Genomic DNA, 8,716 nt, shown 5'->3' on the forward strand with positions numbered 1-8,716 from the left:
GCTGAGTGACAATGTCCCACAATGCAATTACCGTGCGTCAGATGAGCCGGTCCCTTACAAATCACCTCGAACTTTACACATCTGCTGGCTGTCAGCATCTGCCAGGTTCACTCACCCGAAAATAATGAAAAAACTCTCATTATTGTTCTATAACAGGTAAAGTGTTAGGACAATTATTAGACATCCTGACTGACCTTGTGCAGACTTAACCAACTGCCCTTGCCAACCTTTACGGGCAGCCTTTGGGCATATAAAACACAAAAACTTTTGTGTTCTTTTAGATGATGTAAAGGTTGCAACACCAGTAAGAAAAGAAATGGCCTCGGGATCTAGGCTGGAAGCCATCACTCCTTAAATTCACATTGTCCTGCACATGGCAGAAACAATTAAGGACACGATATAAGGCTAAACTTCAGACTTTGACCACACTCACAATGAAGGCTTTTCCTAACACTGGAGCAGAAGGAGAGTCCTGCCTGCAGCCGGCAGGTCCTGTGCAGATGGGCAGGGGGAGAGAAAGCAAAACCCTGGAAGAGGCAACAATCCCGAGCTTGGCGACTGCCCAGTGTCAACTTCAAAGGGGTTTGGAAGAGCGCTGGTTATGAGACTTCCAGAACTGGCTTTTTATCCTGCTTTTGGTTTTTCAGAGTGGGTATTTTTTTTTTATTTAAAAGAAAAGAAAGCGTGCTAAGCACTTATGCTATTTGACTCTTTTGCATCAGTGGACGAATACCAGTGTGCGTCAGCATAAACTTGTCAGCACTCTAATACCATCTCTGAAACATGGGGAAATAACAGTACCAGAGAGTTATCCACCTGTGACTAAACAATACAGTAAAATGAGGACTTGTGCAGCAATGCTGTCCTCCCACCTGGGCAGGGCTAACATTCACTTATTGCCCTCTGCAAGGGACAGGGTGCTGGTGCTACAGGTAGAACATCTCCTGTCAAGAGGAGATGAAACCGAGCCAAGAAGAAACTGAGCATAATGGTCAAAAGTAGAAATGACTTGCCTAGTTTCAAGGTCAATACAAAAGAGTTTGAAAAGAGCAGAAATTTATACCACTTCTTTAGCCTGCCTGGCTGATGGAGAACCATGGCGCATGATGTGGTTTTAGCCAGCATCTAAAAAACACACTGAAAATGATGAATTAAAATGGGTTTTGCAACAAGAGATCAGTACTAGTCCTCAACAGTCTGTGTAACGGTGGGTAAAATCTCATCCAGACCACAAAACGGTGAATGATCAGGACAAAGGGAGGTATCAAAATCTTCTGTGCCTTCAGACACTGCTGACTAGCAGGCGATGGGATGTTTTTTCATCGCTCACGAAAGCCTTCCTGGCTGGCTCTGCCACTGCTGGGGAGTAATTCACCTAGCAAGTCACACACTGCTCTACACAGAAGACAAAAACCCTCTTCTAGCCCCTGTGATGAACAGGGTACATCTTGAAGTGTCAGATTACGTTACATTTATCAATTAATGCAAATCCTGAGCCTGGTCTTGCAGGCTTTTCCCAGGAGAGCCTCCACCTGCCAGAGCAGGGCGCACACCTGAGAAGAGGATCCAAAAGGGTTTTCCGGCTCAGCGCTGGCTGAAAGCGATAACCCCTTCTGGGGTCCAGCTGTGGAAATGCCTGTGTGGGGGCAGTATGTTCGCTCTGCTTTATGTGCCCTCTGCTTAAAAAGTGTATTTGTGGTGATAGTGTATTATACTTTCTCCGTGAAATCTGCATTCATGCTATTTAGTGGCTATTTCAGCAGCATTTCTCATCTTTAATTTCAGCTTCTGAAATAACACCAAGCAAAATCATGATTTCAAAAGTCTGAAGGAGGCCAGCTGTAAAAGCCCTCGTCTATCCTTAGTTCTTTTGGCCGGTTTTTACAGCAGAAGCCTCTTCCAATTCCACAAAAACACTGAACTTCCCAGTGTTTTGCTTGGCGGGTGCAATGAGATCAGAGGAGTGTGGATGAAACCCCATGCACGCTCCTGTGATACAGAGACCTTGGCTTTCTTTCTGGTTGTTCCTTCTCTATCCCGGTGTCCAAACCTTTCCGTTCCTCTGATTTCTTCCATCCTCACAGTATGTCCGAACTGCTTAAATCTTGCTGCCGCATCTCTGATGCTACTTTTGTGCCCTGATCTCCTGGTGTTTTCATTCACTGATGTCCTGTCATTGGTCCCGAGTACAGCCAAGCTCATTAAAACTCCCATTCTCTGGTGGTCCGGCTTTCTGCTCCATACAGCAAGGCTGGCCTGACAAATCCTTACGTACGGCACTTTCTGGCCCCACTCCCCCTTGCACTCTTGTGTCTGAAACTCATCTCTACATCTGCTACCTCACGAGCACAATTTCCTCTCCAGTCCCATATGGCTCACCTCTCTCTCTCTCTAGAAGTGGATAATTTGGAGGGAATCCAAAGGAGGGATTACAAAAGAGATTAAAAAGCAGGAGGGCATTACCTTTGAACAGGAATGAAGGCAGATTAATAGGCATATATGAAAGAGTCACAAGAAAAGAGGCCTATGTTATTTAAGGGTGGGCAAGGGTGAAATGAGGTTACCATTATAAAACTAAAGAGACTGGAAACACCACTTTGAGACACCGTTTGACAGCAAGAACTGAAAAATCACTAAATTGTAGTTCAAAGTAAACTTTAAAAACCTACCAATGCCTTTATTTAGGTATTTCATTAATTCAGAATTTTTCAGAGGTAGAAATAAATACTGGAAGTTGTACATCAAAATAAAGACAAAGTCTACCTTGTCCTGAATTCTCTACAAAGGCTGCCTCTCCCTGACCACCGAATACAGCTGGATACCAGAATTACTGAACAAATTACCTGATACCATAAATCATATTCCACCTGCCTGAACAGAAGGGTAGACAACAAATTTGTCTACAGATTTGTAGACAACAATATGCCACAACAGTGAAATTAAGTATTTAATAAAAATAATACATGCTTTTAAAGTGAATCTGCAGAAAGGAAGCACAAAGCAGAATATAAGAAAAATCTTTCTGGTCCATTACGTTCAGTAACAAGATGCATTTAATCGCTGCAGATTACCAAATTAGCTTAAAGTATTACATCTAGCAGTCCCAGACTTTAACCACACTGCAGGAACTGAATCAGAGCTTCTCACCTCGTCTTGTAGTGGCTGGCTGATTGTTATAGCACAGAAACACAATACCGAGTATGATTCAAACATATGGGTGTATTTTCTAACAAAAGTAAACTCTGGTAGACTTTAAATACTTGGTAAGTCTCCATTTTGGAGCTGTCAAGAAAAAAATCTGAACTTTGGGGATTCAGTTAGCATGAACAGGTCTGGAATATATTTGCATTAAGCAAAACATTTTTATGGACAATATAATGAATCATACTCCAATAGCTTTCATTCTGTGCTAAAAGCAGTTGCTTGCCTCTGAAGCTACTAATTATTCCATTAAAATTTCAGTCAAAACCAAGTTATCTTTGTCACGGTCAAATTCTTTGTATACAAACAGCACCTGTTTGTAAATAATGAATTCTGTTTCTCTGAAAAAGAAAGTAAATTGCCAAAAGGTTTCATTTAGCCTATTTTATAGAGAAAGAATTCACTCTCACGTGCTCTGCTTACCTACTTTAGAAAGTACCACAGCTCAAAGACCAAGCTGCGTTCCAACAAACTTAGTGCGATTTTAATCTGGAAGCAATCGACAACTAATTACAGCGCAAATTCCTGCAAAGACAGCATGGAATCTGAATGGCGATACTGCTGATGATATGCAAAGAATCAGGCTCGATTCTAAGATTCCAGACTGAATTCACCAAACATGAAAGATGATGGGGGAAAAAAAATTACTACCACAGTGGTAAACCGAGACAAGTCTCAAGTTCTAAAGCACAGAACAAGGTGAAGTGCTGCTCATCCACTTCAGGGATTAATCAGTATTTATACAAAGCAGTGGACGAACAAGTACTGTTAGGTAGTAGGTATCACTGTACTATCTTCTGTTATTCTTTATTGGTAAATATTTGTATGGCACATAATCGTGCTGATGGACAGTAAGTAGCTCAAGACCCTAGAGTTAATGATGTTTAAATTCCAAAAGTGTAAGCACTTACTCATGCAATTTGTGTAGGCAGCACTTGGAATACCCACAACTTCAGGGACACCTAAATCTTTTTTAAAAAATAATGAACATTGCTGATTAGGAAAGCAAATACAAGTTAGGAAGGTCCACTGCTCTCAGAAAACCGAGGCCATGGCTAATGTTACAGACTAGAGTGGAGCTGTGACCACTCTGCACCCACTGAGGATCAATTCCTGGATCTCATTCTGGCTCTGCCCGTGAACAGCAACATGACAATACAGAACTGCTTCATCTTTTTGTGTCTCTGCTGCTTCAGAAAGGGCAGGTGACACCTACCCTTCTTTGGGATCCATGGGTAAAAAGTGCAAAGAGAGTTAAGTGCAAAGACAAATGAACAGATATTTACACAAGAGTTTGTATAGTTTATTTGAAAGTCTCTTTCTAGGAAGAACAACTCCTTTGCTATCACATGTCCTGAAGGCATAGCAAGCCTTGAAACTTTGAACATCTGCACAGACTGTGCTAAGCCATGCGTCAGTTATCTTCTGTGACAACAAAGATTTCCTACTCCTTGTCGCGCACACACTTTCAGTTGGCTCTTTGTAAACTCACAACTGTCCCACCCAAAACCCCGCACGCTGAATTGCTTTATGGTTCCAGTTCCGCTTGTTCTCCTCGCAATCTTTGCCTTGTTAGACTCTCCAGGTATTTTATTTTAACGCGACTGTCCAGCTGCTCCACAGCCTCCCTGCTCCCCAGATTTCCGTCGCTCTTTTAAAGGACTCTGTAGAAAGTTGTGCTAACAGATGCACTATACTGGCCAAACAACAGGATGTTGTAAATGTCCAACTACTGTGTGCTTTTCATATGGATATGCTAATGGACACACTATCAGCGCACAGCTGTAAATGCAAATAACAGAGCACAGGCTGAGCATCTTTTATGGATGTTTAACCACCTTCTGTCTTGTAAGAGACCAGCTCCCTGCTATTTGTAAGATAAAAAGCGAATAGCTCACCTCATGTCAATGCTGTGTAAATCAATTAAGACAATAACAGCACAGTACAGAGGCACTGTTAAGGCTGGCTCCAGAAGAAGCCTTTAAGTCACCGATGGGCTTTCTGATCTTGTCCATGGGCTTTCCGATCTGCTCCACAGCATCTGCCAGTTAACCACACACACTCGGAAGAGATGTGTTTTATTTAACTCTGGTATAAGGATTTTTTTAAAACAACAACAAACATATGCCATAGTAAACTAAACAATCAAGAAATGTTGTGGGTTAAAAGTTTTAAAGGGCCAAATTATCTTATCAAGTTGCTTTTGGATTTTCTAGTCATCCCCCACTCCAATATCCCCACCCAAAGTTAACAATAACAGTCCCCGGGTGGATTTAATGACCTTCCTGGCACCCTGGCTTCTGGGTTAAACCAGAGGTACCAATGCCCTTAGGCATATGGGTGCCTGTCTGCCACAGTCCAGCCAAGTAACAAGGAGGATCCGATTCACCTTATCATTACTTGAGCGCAGAAGGAGGTCTGCTCTGTACAACAAATACTTCTGTGGTTCATCCTTTCAGCCTCCGATTCACCAATTTGCTTCCAGTGCATACTGAATCCTAAGATATTTCACACGTAAAATTTATCAAAGATGCAGGTACATTAGCAATAAATAAAACATTTCCAGTTGTAACACTTAGTGTTTCATCACAAGGTATACCAACTTGAATAGTGACTACTGACGCTTTCCTCAGGAGGGTCTCTATGGCACTGGGGAGTGTGTTACTGAATGTCATCTTGGTCAGGACATTTCAGTATCCATCAGCTTCTTTGGTCATTTTTCTGCTCCATTTCACTGTACTAGCTAAAAACAAACAAACAAGAGAGAACCACCCCCCTGCAGCCATCATAAATATAAACGAGACCAAATTCTGCTGAGAGAAATTACATTGCTACTCTCTCAAATGCTAACTCAAATAACTGCATTGCAGAATTTGGCTGAAAACAAGAAAAATAATGCAGCAAATCTAGTTTTAAGGGGTTGAAATAGATTCAGTCGTATGAAACCAACCGCAAATGAAAACGTTTACTTATTATTTTTATTGGTGTGTACTATATGTTGTTACAGAAAGTTAATTGCTGTAATGGTGTGGGAGATAATGTAGCAAGACAGTCTGAAGAGAACAGGTCAGCTATCATATTATGAGAGTCCGTATCTGTAGTATGAATTATCAAAATGGTATTTAAGACTCCTATTGGTCATATATATGCACTAAAAGACTTTGGACATCTCTTTTAGCAAAAGATCATATCAATTTGATTAGTTATAAAGTTCCTAGCTATCTGCAATTATGACTTTTTAATTGATACAAAAAAGAACCAACTAAAAAAAGAGCTGCTTTTAGCTTTAATCCATGTGCTTGAAACCACCCAGCTGTACTATGACACAGACACAAATATTAATGACCAACTGGCAATAGAATAATGAGTCAATAAAGATTTTAAATGGTGTGAGCTAGACCAATTACCAACCTAATAGGCAGATAAATAAGGCTACTTGACTTTACCCAAGGAAAATGATTATTCTTAACCACTTACATTGAATGACCTCAGGAAAATGTTTTGAGTTTTTTTCCGTCCTGGCACTTTTCCATACTCCCTTCTGCTGTCCCCAACTTCCACAGCTATGACCACCGCTTCTCCATTGCTTATTTATATGAAACTCCTCAGAGCCCACATGTGCTAAAAACAACCATCGCGTTCCCAGCACACTCTCTAGGAAACAAGCCTCATGCACGGAGCTGCAGAGAAGCCCCACAGACATTTCTAGTATTTCAAGAGAAAGCCTGTAATATCTTACATTTAGCCCAAGGACAGAGTTTTACTGTTGTTTCATCGGCATATTTCTGACATTGCTATAAGTTAAATCGCAGATTATGTTGCCTCCATACAGGAGGTTTCAGCAACGCTGTGACAAAAGTTATTTAATAACAGCCTGCAACCCCACAGAAAATAAAGTTTAAAAACCTAAGAGAAAAAAACCAATATGTCAAAAGCATCTGGGGAACCGCGATGCAGGTATTATTGAATATGTCCTGGTTTTTAAAGAAATGATCTGATCTCCAACAGTAATTATCTAGTTGTTGTTATTTATGTTCGTTTTGGCCGTGCCTGCGAGGCCTCAGCTACAATCCGGGCTGCCCCATGCTACACGCTGCACAAACTTGGCATACACAATGGTCCCAACAGAAAGCGCCAGTTGGCAAAAAATGAGAGGAGAGTGGTAAGATGCATTCTCCTGGAAGATGGAGAGCAGGATAAGACTCTCCTTCATCGACAGACTGGCAGGCACAGGCATCAGCTTCAGTGGGAAGCACTATTAGGAGGAGGATTTGAGCGAGACAAGAAGGAAAGCTAGGGAAGTTTAATCCTGACAGAGGCTGCCCCAGCAGCACCTGCCCTTTGCAGTCAGGAAACAGGCTGCTCTACACACCCAGGGGAAAACAAATGCTTTCATTTTGCTACAAGCCTTTTCTCCTAGGGTCTCTGTCGAATCCTGAGCCTGTAGCATAGCTACGGAAAGGCACGAGAACAGAAACCGTGCTGAAATATTGCATAAAGGGGACATGGAGGAACGGGAACAGAAGTCATATGTGATTCCTTGGAAAACCCACATGCCACAGGATTTCAATACGACGTCTTCATAAAAACGACTTTTCCCTCTGCCTACTTTCACCGAATTCCCTTGGACCGCTGCTCTCCCATCAGCCGTCCCGGCACCCACAGCTACACCCAGCTGGCTGGGGCCACCTGAGCATCACAAACAGGCCAAGAGCCTCAATAAGCCTTAAACTTGCTTCAAACGCTGCTTTCTGACAGCACTGGAAACTCTGATCCTGTAGACGAAAACAGAATAATCATCCGATGACACTTTATGTGCCAGCTACATATATTTTAAGAAATACGAACAAAGATGTAATTAAAAAAAGAGACAACAAAAAAGCAGCACAGACCTCTTTTATTACCAGTACATTTGGATCTTCTCCAGTTCTGCCTTTTCCATGGCGGTTCCACCAACATTTAGGCATGTATTTAACTAAACTCATATGATTAATTTTAGTGATTTCAATATTTCTTCCTGCATATTTCCCTGCTCGATAAAGCACCCGCCACAAGTGTGTCCGTGCTGGGTGGCCCCAGAGGACAGAAGCCGCAGAGGTGCTCGCCAAGCAGGCTGTCAATGTTTCACACGGCTTCAGTATTTCGACATTTAAAACATTTCAAGTGGGGTACACGCAGCAGCATTCGCCACGTGAAAACAAACCGGAATTTTCTACAGCAGGTTAGTGAAACATCACATAGAGCCACGAGAAACCCACGACCTCCTCCAGTGGGGCAGACCCACGAGAATACCTGTCTTTAAACAAAGATGGCCCTTGCAGCCATTATTCTCCCCCAGCCCCATCCTGCTCCTCTGGTCAAGCAGGGCTGATACAGACACACTGGCAAGTCAACCTAGTTAATTAAAGTTAGTTAAATTAAATAAATGAAATCACTGTCTGTTTAGCAGCAATTACTTAGCTTGTGTTAACTGGATTACATTATCCAGCTAAAAGCAAGGCAGTTCACTACCTGT

Source organism: Pygoscelis adeliae, unplaced genomic scaffold (genome assembly GCF_000699105.1).
Source record: "Pygoscelis adeliae isolate BGI_AS28 unplaced genomic scaffold, ASM69910v1 Scaffold4, whole genome shotgun sequence".
Lineage (NCBI taxonomy): Eukaryota > Metazoa > Chordata > Aves > Sphenisciformes > Spheniscidae > Pygoscelis > Pygoscelis adeliae.